Source organism: Gossypium hirsutum, chromosome D02, assembly GCF_007990345.1.
Source record: "Gossypium hirsutum isolate 1008001.06 chromosome D02, Gossypium_hirsutum_v2.1, whole genome shotgun sequence".
NCBI lineage: Eukaryota > Viridiplantae > Streptophyta > Magnoliopsida > Malvales > Malvaceae > Gossypium > Gossypium hirsutum.
In genome coordinates, this window is record NC_053438.1 from 41,994,749 (window position 1) to 42,006,740 (window position 11,992).

Consider the following 11,992-nt stretch of genomic DNA (forward strand, 5'->3'; position numbering starts at 1 on the left):
TTCCTGCTAACAAAGAGTATCCTTTTGACCCAGAGATCAAAATAACTACGAAAAATTGCTAGAAACGGGAATGATTCTGGTCTCAATGAAAATTTGAATGGTTAAGATATTAATCGTCCTTTTAGTAGGGTGATAGATCTGAATGATAATTTGAATGGTTAAAACGCCAATCCTCATGTTCGTAGGGTAATAGATGACCGAGATAGACCAATATGAGAGCATGTTGTGGCAATTTTGGATAACCTGAATCCAGGAATAGTCAGACCACAAATATAGGCTCAGTAGTTTGAGCTTAAACTGGTAATGTTTCAGATGTTACAAACAGTATGACATTTTATTGGATTACCCACTAAAGATCCAAGACTGCACTTAAGACTTTTTCTAGAGGCTTGTGACTCGTTTGGACAAAAGTGTGCTCCTGGAGATGCTTTGCAGCTTAAACTATTTCCATATCCTTTAAGAGATCGTGCAAGAGTGTAGCTGAATGCTTTATCTTCAGGAACAGTGGCATTATGGAATGATCTTTGCCAGAGATTTTTGCTATGCTATAATCCCTCAAATATGAATGTCAAGCTTAGAAATGACATCACATCTTTTCGGAAATCAGAGGATGAAGCACTATATGAAGCTTGGGAACAATTTAAAGACTTAATTCAGAAATGTCTAAAGCACGGATTTCAGCACTGGACTCAGATGGAGATATTCTATAATGGGATGAATGCACATACGAGGATGGTAGTTGATGCTTTTGCCAACGATACTTTGCTGGATAAATCTTATAATGAAGGATATGAAAGTCTAGAGAAGACTGCCAATAACAATTATCAATATCCTACCATAAGAGTTGGGACGAGTAAGAGAGCTGTTGGTACCATGGAGCTAGATACAATCACTTCATTAATAGCCCAAATATCTTTTTTGATAATATGATCAAAACAATGAAGAATCCTACTACAAATCAAGAGATGAAACCAGTCGAGCTTTCATGTGTTTATTATGGTGAAGACCATGTGTTTGAGGAATGCCCATCAAACCCAACATCCGTGTGTTATATGGGTAATTTCAACTTGAACAATAATTCTTATTCCAACAAGTTTAATATAGGGTGGAAGCAACATCCAAACTTTAATTGGAATAATCAAGGTGTGGGGAATTTTAACAATACTGCAAAATAAAATGGCAACAGTGCACCGCCTGGTTATGATCATCCTATGCCGAGGCAAAATGTCTAGTAGGGTTAGGCATCGATTTCATCATCATCATCATCTATTGAAGGCTTATTGAAGGAATATATGGCCAAGAATGATGTCGTAATTCAGAGTCAGGTTGTATCTCTCTGAGTTCTTGAGAATCAAGTGGGGTAAATAGTGAATGCTTTGAATTCGAGACCACAAGGAGCATTGCTACGTGATACCGAGAATTCGAGATCACAAAGGAAGGAACAATGCATGGTGATCACTCTTAGAAGTAGAACTCAGCTTGATGACGTTGCTCAAAATGCTACGACAGGAGAGGATAACTCAAATAACTACCATGTAAAGATCCTAGAGTCATTTGAAAAACATACTGAACCTAATAAAGGTAAGCAACAAAATGATGTGGAAGAATCAGATCATGTTGTCCACAAGAATGCCAGGGCAAAACAATATCAGCAACCTAAAGGACAACCACCTCTACCTTTTTCTCATCAATCTCACAATTCTAAACAGAATATTCTGTTCAAATGAGTTTTTGATGTATTGGTGAAACTCCACATCAACATACCATTGGTCGAAACGTTGGAGCAAATACCTAATTACGTGAAATTTATGAAAGATATATTGTCAAAAAAAGTGCAAATTGGGAGAATTTGATACTTCCACTCTCACTGAAGGGTGCACAGTACCGAGGGAGTTTCACTATCCCATGTTCAATTAGAAATCATTATGTTGGTAAGGGGTTATTTGATCTAGGAGCAAGTATAAATCTAATGCCTATGTCTATTTTTATGAAACTGGGAATTGGAAAAGTAAGACCTACTACAGTTACGTTGCAACTGGTTCATCGATCCTGAGCACATCCAGAAGGTAAAATTGAAGATGTGCTGGTAAGAGTAGATAAGTTTATCTTTCCTACAAAATTCCTTATTTTAGAATGTGAAGTTGACCAAGATGTGCCAATTATTCTTGGAAGATCTTTTCTTACTACTGGTAGGACGTTAATTGATGTGCAGAAAGGTGAGCTGACCATGAAGGTAAATGATCAATAGGTTACCTTCAATGTATTTCATGCTTTGAAATGTGCTGATGCTAATGATGAATCTTATGCCATTGGGCTGATAGAAACAATGATAGAGTTCACTAGATTTTTCCACAACAATTCTGACAATGACAAAAACTCACTTGAGCAGAGTGATATAATAAGTTTTTGGAAATTCAGTGAATTTATGGAAGCCAAGCAGATAGTTGATAGACCAGGAAGAAGTTTGAATCCTTGGATTTATCAAACTGATCCTTCAATCCTCTTAAACCTTCTATAGAGGAACCCCCTACACTGGAGTTAAAACCTTTGCTGTAGCTTTTGAAATATACTTACTTGGGAGACAATAGTACCTTGTCGATAGTAATTTCTATGGAGCTGACACTTGAGTAAGAGGCAAGGTTGTTAGAAGTTCTTTGGCGATTTAAGAATGAATTGGGATGAACCCTAGTTGATATAAAGGGAATTAGCCCTACATTCTACATGCATAAAATTTTATTGGAGGATTGCCCTAGCAATTCCATTGAACAACAGCGATGACCAAATTCAAGTATGAAAGAAGTTGTCAAGAAAGAGATTATTAAGTGCCTTGATGCTGGCATTATTTACCCGATTTTAGACAGGTCATGGGGGAGTTTGAACAATGTGTACCCAAGAAAGGAGGTGTCACAGTGGTAAGTAATGATAATAATGAGCTCATACCAACTCGCACTGTCAAGAGCTGGAGAGTCTGTATGGATTATCACAAGCTTAGCAAGGCAACTAGGAAGGACCATTTTCCCTACGATAGATTAGTTGGGAAGTTTTCTACTATTTTTTGTATGGTTATTCAAGATATAATCAAATTGCCATAGCTCCCAATGACCAAGAGAAGACAACTTTCACATGTCCATATGGTACGTTTGCATTCTAATAGATGTCGTTTGGGTTATGTAATGTCCCGACAACTTTTCAAAATTGTATGATGGCTATATTCTCTGACATGGTGGATAATTTTCTTGAAGTCTTCATGGACAACATTTTTGTGTTTGGGAATGATTTTGAGGATTGTTTGAAAAATCTGGAATTGGTTTTATGTCGCTGTAAAAAAATGAATCTTACTTTAAATTGGGAAAAATGCCACTTCATGGTTCGTGAAGGAATTGTCCTAGGGCATAGGATATTGCATAAAAGAATTGAAATGGACAGAGCAAAAATTGAAGTGATAGAAAAATTGCCACCTCCCACCAGTGTCAAGGGTATTAGAAGGTTTTGAGGTCATGCAGGTTTTTATAAAAGGTTCATAAAGGATTTTTCAAGGATATCTAAACCCTTGTGCAATTTGTTGGAGCAAAATAGACCTTTCAATTTAGATAAAAATTGTTTGGTAGCCTTTGAACAGTTGAAGAAAAAACTTGTAGCAGCACCAATTGTAGAAGTTTGATGTGAGCATGACCACATCATGTTATGATGCAATTCGACGACATCAAAATTGGCCGAAGCAAGAGGGCCTCAAGTGCAAAATGAAGTGTTAATTTTAGTTTGTTAATTTGGTTGCTAGAAAATAAGGATGTTTATCCATTTTAGTTATTTTTAGTTTGAGTCTTAATTATGTCTTAGTTTGAACATCATTAATATGTGACTTTAATTATGTCTTATTTTGAACATCATTAATATGTGACTTTGATTATGTCTTATTTTGAACACCATTAATATGTGTTTTAATTATGTGTCTTAATTCTGACATTATTAATGTTTGTCAAAGTTCATACACATTAAAGCATGTTTAATTTCTTGTCATAATATTGCATTTAAACGTTATCTTAATGTTGTACCAGGTTGTTCACATTGGCTGCTGCTAGGAAACTTCTATTCAAGCTAATGCATACATAATTGAAGTTTAATGTACTGTATTTAAGGAGCTTCGTGCACTAGGACGTTCATGTATGTGGAAAGTGCTGAATACAATTTTCCAAGCACCTATTCGTGAAAAGCCATGGCATCAAGTGTGTCCACACTTGACCAATCGGTTGGCTGCCAAGTTCACACCCAAGGGACCATTCAATTTTTGCTGTTCACACTTGAAGACTCTTCATACGACACCAACAATAATAATGAGTTACATGCACATTCCATTTTTAAAGAAGCATCAATTCATGTTTACATGTATAACCGATTGGTGTACCAAGAATCAGCCTTCAATGTGGGTTCATTGTGACCGATCGTATGGTACTCAAATACATGTCTCATGCATTACTTAAGGTGGAAGGAATCTTGACACTCAATGGAGATGCATGGAAAGTGGCAAAAAGAGGAGTATGTGGTTGATCAATTACTTCATGCATGGGAGAATTCATGTACAATATTTAAGGGAGTCAAGCCTCATTAATTCAGCCAATGTACCAGCACATACATGCATTGAAATTAGGGGATGAACCAACAAAATGCATACTGCCCATTCATGTGTTCAAAATGCATTAAAGCTTCAATTAAAGGAGATGCATTTCTCGTGCATCTATCATTCAGCTGGGGGGATTGACGGGTAACTAAATGTTGATCATTTATGGAACTTAAAGAATTCTTCATGGCTAAGCATGCATGCAGACACCAAGGGGGATGAAAGTGACCATTCGGCTAGTGCATGAATTTTCCAAATTTAAGAATCAGTTTTAATGTTTAAAGTGTGAACATTTTAATTGTTGTGTGAACACATAGATGCCAAATTTAAGTGGTCATTCGTAGTACTTATATATATAGCTTATAAATGGAAATTTGAAGGTTACTTAAACTTTTGATGAATTTTATAACTATTGTGAGTGTTCAACTCTCTTTGTTCTTTCTTGACTCAAATTGACTTATCAAGTACCTCTCGTGGCAACAATTTGTTTCTCTTTGAACTTATCACTTCTTCAAAGTGTGGCGTTCACCCTTATACCGGTTGGTTCCTATCTCATTATAGATAGTGGGTCAAAGTTCAAGTTATCATCTCCATTTCCACCTTAAGAGCTAACATACGAATTGAGTCAATATTCCCTTTAATTTTGGTTCATTCTTCAGCCTTAAGCCCATACTTAACTCGTACATTTTTCTACCAACCAAACACAACCCCTTTCCTAAAACCAACCACTTTTGTTTTCAACATTACCTAGAACTTCATTTGATACTTCTTAATTTATGATCGAGAACTCAAGCGACTCAATTCATCAAAATGAATACGAGAGTGTATCAGAGTTATTGGTTGTACTGTTCACGTTCGATAAATTTTTTTCTTATCTAGTTGGTATAAAGGTCATAGTCTACACAGATCATTCTACTATTAAGTATCTAATGAGCAAGAAAGATGTTAAGCCAAGGTTTATTAGGTGGATACTTTTCCTATAGAAGTTTGACTTGGAAATTAGAGATCGAAAAAGGGCTGATCACTTGTCGAGGTTAGAATCTATAAGTAAAGGTGATCATGACATGTTTATCAAAGAAGAATTTCTATACGAACAACTGTTAGTTGCCACGGCATTACCTTGGTATGCTGACATAGTGAACTATTTAATGAGTGGTGTGGTGCCACCCAATCTCAACAGTTAAAGATGATAAAAATTTCGTCATCATGCCAAGCACTATTATTGGGATGAACTTGTCTTGTTTAAATATTGTGTTGATCAAATAATTATGAAATGTATCCCTAATGAAGAAATCCATATCATTCTGTAGTAGTTTCATTCAGCTTTGCACGGAGGACATTTTGGAGGGATGAAAACTGCTAAAGTACTTCAGACAGGATTTTATTGGCCTGTTCAAGGATGCTCATGAATTCTATCAGTCATGCAATCATTGTTATAGAATGGGAAATCTATCTAGAAGACACAAAATTCCATTGCAAAGTATACTTGAGATTGAGTTGTTTGATGTATAGGGAATAGACTTTATGGGTTTTCACCATCAGTGGGCAAATTGTAAATACTGTTAGCAATGTACTATGTCTCTAAGTGGGTTGAGGTTGTTGCCCTTTTTACTAATGATGCAAAGTTAGTAATGAAGTTTTTACATAAGAACATTTTTACAAGATTTGGTACACATAGATCCATTATTAGTGATGAGGGGTGTCATTTTGACTGCAAGTTGGTAGCTAATGATTTGCATCTATATGGGGTGAAATATAAGATTTCCACAACATATCACCTCCCAAACAAATGGACAAGCTAAAATTTCTAACAGAGAAATTAAAAAAAATTAGAAAAAGTGGTGAATCCTACTCGTAGGGATTAGTCTACCAGATTGGATAAAGCTTTGTGAGCGTATCATATTGCATACAAAACACCATTGGGGATGTAACCTTTTAAGCTTGTATATGGCAAGCCACGTCACCTTCCTATTGAACTTGAGCATAAAACATTTTGGGCTATTAAGAAGCTGAACATGGATTGGGTCGCTGCTGGCCATAAAAGGTTATTAGAATTGGGTTGCTAAGTTGTACAAGGAAAAGACCAAGTATTGGCACAATAAAGGAATCATGCCATAACAATTTGAACTAGGACAACTGGTATGGTTATTCAACTCTAGGCTCAAATTGTTCCCTGGTAAATTAAAATCTCTTTAGTCAAGTCCTTTTGAAGTAGCTCAAGTGTATCCTCATAGAGCTGTTAATATCAAAGACTTGAAAACAGGGGTCACATTTAAGGTTAATAGGCAACGCTTAAGGTAATACTAGGGTGCCCATATGGATCGAGACAAACACTCTATTAACCTCTGAGATGTTTGAGATAACAATTTCTTTTATCTCTCTTTTCCTTACTTAGTTTACTTTAATATTATTTTTAATACTCATTTAATATTTTTTCCATTTTTTTTCTTATTTTTGAATAGTTTTCTATGATTTCTAGAGACAAAATAAAGAATGTGAACTGAACAATTTCTATATTAAGAGGAGTTTGTCGTAGCATTGCAACAAATTAGGTAAATGGATAACGTGAGGATGATTGGGTAGATAAGTCCAAGAGGAGAGATTTTTTTTATAGTTCTGGTTAATTTTGTTACTTGTCAAGCCCATGGAAGAGAAGTTAAACTTTTTGTTTAATGATTATGGCACTTCACATTTTTCCCCCAAAAATCTTCTTTATTCCTTTATTTTCTCGTCCACGTCACGCAGCTTCCCTAGCACGTTTAATTTTTGCTAAATTGTCATCACTAACTCCCTTATTTTCCTTTTCTCAAGTGCTTATGTCTCTTTAAGTTTCTCCTAAAATTTTCATTTTTATTACTCTTTCTCTTTAATCTCTCTTATCTTTTATTCCACTACATTCCCCAAGATTTCTTCCAGTCTTCTCTAATGGCTTGCGTCAAACTGCTAAACCATCAAGGGCTGGTGCTGCTCAGCCAAAGACATTCTTTAAAGTCTTAAATCCACGAGATACAATAACAACATCGTTAAGCACCCTTTCTGTTTTGAGCAAGGGTTCTTATTTAAAGATGAACCATACATGGGATACGATGAATATGTGTCCTCCGTAGTAGAAAAGGATGAGTGGAATAATTTCTGTTTGCACCCCGAAAACGTTTTAGGGAAAATTGTTCGAGAATTTTATGCCTATATCTATTATCTGGATTCCCCTTTTATCCAGATACTGTTTGCTGACAGTATCATTACTAAGGGTTTAGCCCAGGTATTGGATTATTTATGTATCGAGAGAACACAATAGATTGTTTCCAGTCAAGACCAGTCAAGAGTGTTATACTGTTGAGTGGGTTTTGTTGAAGCCTATTGGGAAAATATGGTATCATTTTCGGAGGAGCCTACTTATGCCGTCTACGCACAATACAACAATTTCAAAAGAGAGAATGCTTTTACTACACTCTGTAAACTCAAAATTATTTAGGGTTTTTCTATATATTTTTACTACCTTTTAACTTAATAAATATATTTATCTTGAGTAATTGTTATTAAAATAAGTGAATTTTACTTAATTAGTAATATTGGGCATGAATTTATAAAGTATGTGAGTGAAATTGTTCCTAATTACATGATTTTTGTACATATTTTATATTATTTCATGTTAATTTATTAATATGTAATTTTTCACTATGTAAGAGGAGCATTGAAGATGTGATTGATGTGAATGAAACATGGACATGCACAAATCAATTTATGTGGATGATAAGACCATGCAACTTAGGTCATGAGGTTGATAATTTGACCCAGTAAGAGATGCGCTAAAAGATGAACATGTCTGCTAAATTATTCAACTGAGAAACCGTCCGACAAGGGGGAATTAAAGCCCAATTTTAGCACAAGTAGATGGCTGCCCAAAAGCAAGCTTTGGGTATTTAATTGAAGATACTTACAGTTGGAAAATAATCAGAAATTAGCCCAACAATTTTGATTTTGAAACCGTCCACCCTATGGCTATTAATTGCCTTGGTTTGAATTAAAAATGAAGAGTCTAAGTCATCCCCTTCTTATTGAAATGTGGTTGGCCATGTGTGATAGAAAAAGAAGGAATTCAAATTCTATTTTTAGCAAACTCTACCCCTTACCTTCACCTGTAAAATCCACCCTTTTCATTAATACATGATTGAGTGCATTCAGATTAGCTAAGCGATCCTAACTAGACGACGACTAGTAGACACATAATTGAAAAGTGCAGTACTTAATTTAGATCATTAAACCTGACTAAGTTGAGGTTCATAATTGAAAAGTGCAATACTTAATTTAGATTATTGAATTTATTAATATAATTATCCTATCCCATTTAATGATGATTGTTTTTGTTGCTAAATCCATTCATTCATACATTTAGGTAAATTTCATCTAGATTAAAATTGCATTAGGGATCACTCTTTGCATCTAGTTAATTTCACTTAGTCTAAACATCATCATTCAAATTGTTGTGTTTTTATACCAAATTGTGAATTTATAATTTTAGAAATAATCGATTAACATACACAGTCCCTGTGAAGACGATAACTCATTTTTACTTACTTATTACTTGAACGACTATGTACATTTACACAAACCACGTTACAAGTTTTTGGCACCATTACCGGGAACTGTTGCTTTAATCATTCTTTGTGAAATTATTTTTACAGTTTGGTTTTTATTTAATTTTTAACTCTACTAATTTAGTTTTTTATTCTTTATTTTTGTGATATATTCTCAAGTGTTTTAAGAGCATAGATTGAATCATTGATCTATTACCTATGGACCTTGAAATCGAGCAGACTTTTAGACAAAGAAGACGTGAGAGATCTACTCAAAGGCAAACCGAGATGGAACTTGGAAATCAAAATGATGGAAAAGGTAATGGAGTCGAACAAGTGCACAACCCAATCCTTACTGCTGATGATAAGGATCATGCCATCAAACAATACGCTATGCCACTCTTCAATGAGTTAAATTCGGGAATTAGAAGGCCGGATATCAAGGCAACCCAATTCAAATTGAAACTAGTGATGTTTCAAATGCTATAAAGGGTGGGTCAGTTCAGTGGTATGCACACGTAATATCCACACTTACACCTTCAATTATTCATGGAGGTGAGTGATTCATTTAAGTTAGCAGGTGTGGCTGAAGACGCACTGAGGTTAAAATTGTTTTTGTACTTGTTGTGAGATCGAGCACGAGCATGGATGAATTCATTGCTACGAAGTTCAATATCTACTTGGAAAGAATTAGTAGAAAGGTTCTTGGTTAATTATTTTCCACTGACAAAAAACACAAAGTTGCATAATGAGATAACTATTTTCCAACAATTAGATGATGAGTCTTTATATAAAGCATGGGAAAGATTCAAGGAATTACTTTATAAGTGTCATCATCATGGGACTCCTCATTGTATCCAGTTGGAGATGTTTTATATCGGTATCAACACGCACACAAGATTAATGGCAGATGTTTCTACAAACGGTGCAATCTTATCTAAGTCTTACAACGAGGCTTATGAGATCACCGAAAGGATCGCAAACAAAAATTACCAATGGCCGATAGATCGAGCAGTTTAAGAAAACGAGTAGCCGGCGTGCATCAAGTGGATGCACTAACTTCACTCTCTGTTCTGGTATCTTCTATTTCCTCTATGTTAAAACAATTTACCACTAATGGTTTAAATAATTTTACAACTCAATACCAAGTCAATATGATGTTGTTTCTTGCATATACTGTGGGGATGGTCATTCTTTTGAGAATTTCCCTTTAAATCCCGAATCAGTTTATTATGTACAGAACCAAATAAAAATAGAAGTAGACAAGGACCACAGTCCAACTTCTACATCCTTGATGGCGAAATCATCCAAACTTTTCCTAAAGTAACCAGAGAAATGGACCGAACAATAATCAGATGCAACATAAACCCAACCAAACCCAAGGGTTTAACCAACAAGCCCCAAAACCACCTCAAGCTGAGTCACCAAATAGTTTGGAGGACTTGTTGAAAGCGTACATGCCAGAAAATGATGCCTTGGTCCAAAGTCAAGCAGTAACACTAAAAAATCTAGAGAACCAGATGGGTAAATTAGCTACAGAGCTTCGTAGTAGACCACAAGGAGCCTTGCCAAGCGATACATAAAATTCAAGAAATTTAGGTGAGGAATATTGCAAGGTAGTCGAGTTACAAAGTGATAAGATTTTGGAACCTAAGGAGGTTCTGGTTGAAGATGGGCCTACTGAAAAGAAGGGAGGTCAACCAACAGTTGAACTCCCTACAATAGAATAATCAGATGCTAAATAATCTGATGAGGTAAACCCTAAACCAGTGAATTCTAGAAATCTAACACCCACTTTTGTAGATTTGCCTCATAAAAGTTTCCCATATCAACTTAGAGTTCCATATCCTCAAAGAATTTAGAAGAATAAGCAGAAACAAGAGGTACAATTCAAGAAGTTCTTGGATGTTTTAAAGCAATTACACATCAACATCCCATTAGTGGAGGCTTTAGAGAAAATGCCCAACTATGTGAAGTTTATGAAGGATATGTTGTCTAAGAAGAAACGACTTAGTGAATATGAGACTGTCACTTTGATGAATGAGTGTAGTGCGTTCTTACAGATCAAGTTACCTCCGAAACTGAAGGACCCTAGAAGCTTTACGATATCTTGCAACATTAGTGAATCATATTGCGGTAATGCTTTGTGTGACTTAAGTGCAAGCATCAACTTGATGCTCAAACCTATTTTCAAACTGTTGGGAATAGGTGAAGAAAGACCCACTACTGTGATACTTCAACTTGCGGATCATTCATTAGCATATCGCGAGGGAAAGATCGAGGATGTCTTGGTAAGAGTTGATAAATTTATTTTTCTTGTTGATTTCATTGTATCGGATTTCAAAGTAGATAAAGAAGTTTCAATCATCCTTGGGAGACATTTCCTAGACATAGGAAGCATGTTAATAGATGTGAAAAAAGGAGAACTCACAATGCGAGTTCAAGACAACAAGGTAACATTTAACGTTTTGAAGGCCATGAAATTTCCCGATCTGTCAGAAGAATGTTCAGTAATAGAGGAATTAGAAACCTTAGTTTTTATGCAATAAGAGAGCAATTTTGAAGAAGACCCATTGGAGAACACTTTAGGGTCTAAACCCTTCGAAGATGAAAAAGGTAATGAAAACATGGTTTTGATGGAAGCCAATCCGAGGAGTTATGTTCAACCACTGCGAATCAAATCGCTAGAGTTGGAAGTTCGGGAAATTACACAACCCAAGTTGTCAATCGAGGAACCGCCTAAACTCAAACTAAAGGTGCTTCTGTGCCATTTAAAATACATTTATCATGGTAATATTTCTAC

At 35.5% G+C, this 11,992-nt stretch overlaps 2 non-coding genes across 2 annotated transcripts; both read right to left on the reverse strand.

The window, feature by feature from the left end:
- Positions 1–570: 570 nt before the first annotated feature.
- Positions 571–677, reverse strand: LOC121215123 (small nucleolar RNA R71). The gene has a single exon (XR_005910854.1). It is a non-coding gene; the product is annotated as a small nucleolar RNA R71 (small nucleolar RNA).
- Positions 678–9,928: 9,251 nt separating this feature from the next.
- Positions 9,929–10,034, reverse strand: LOC121214940 (small nucleolar RNA R71). The gene has a single exon (XR_005910677.1). It is a non-coding gene; the product is annotated as a small nucleolar RNA R71 (small nucleolar RNA).
- Between the last annotated feature and the right edge of the window lie 1,958 nt (positions 10,035–11,992).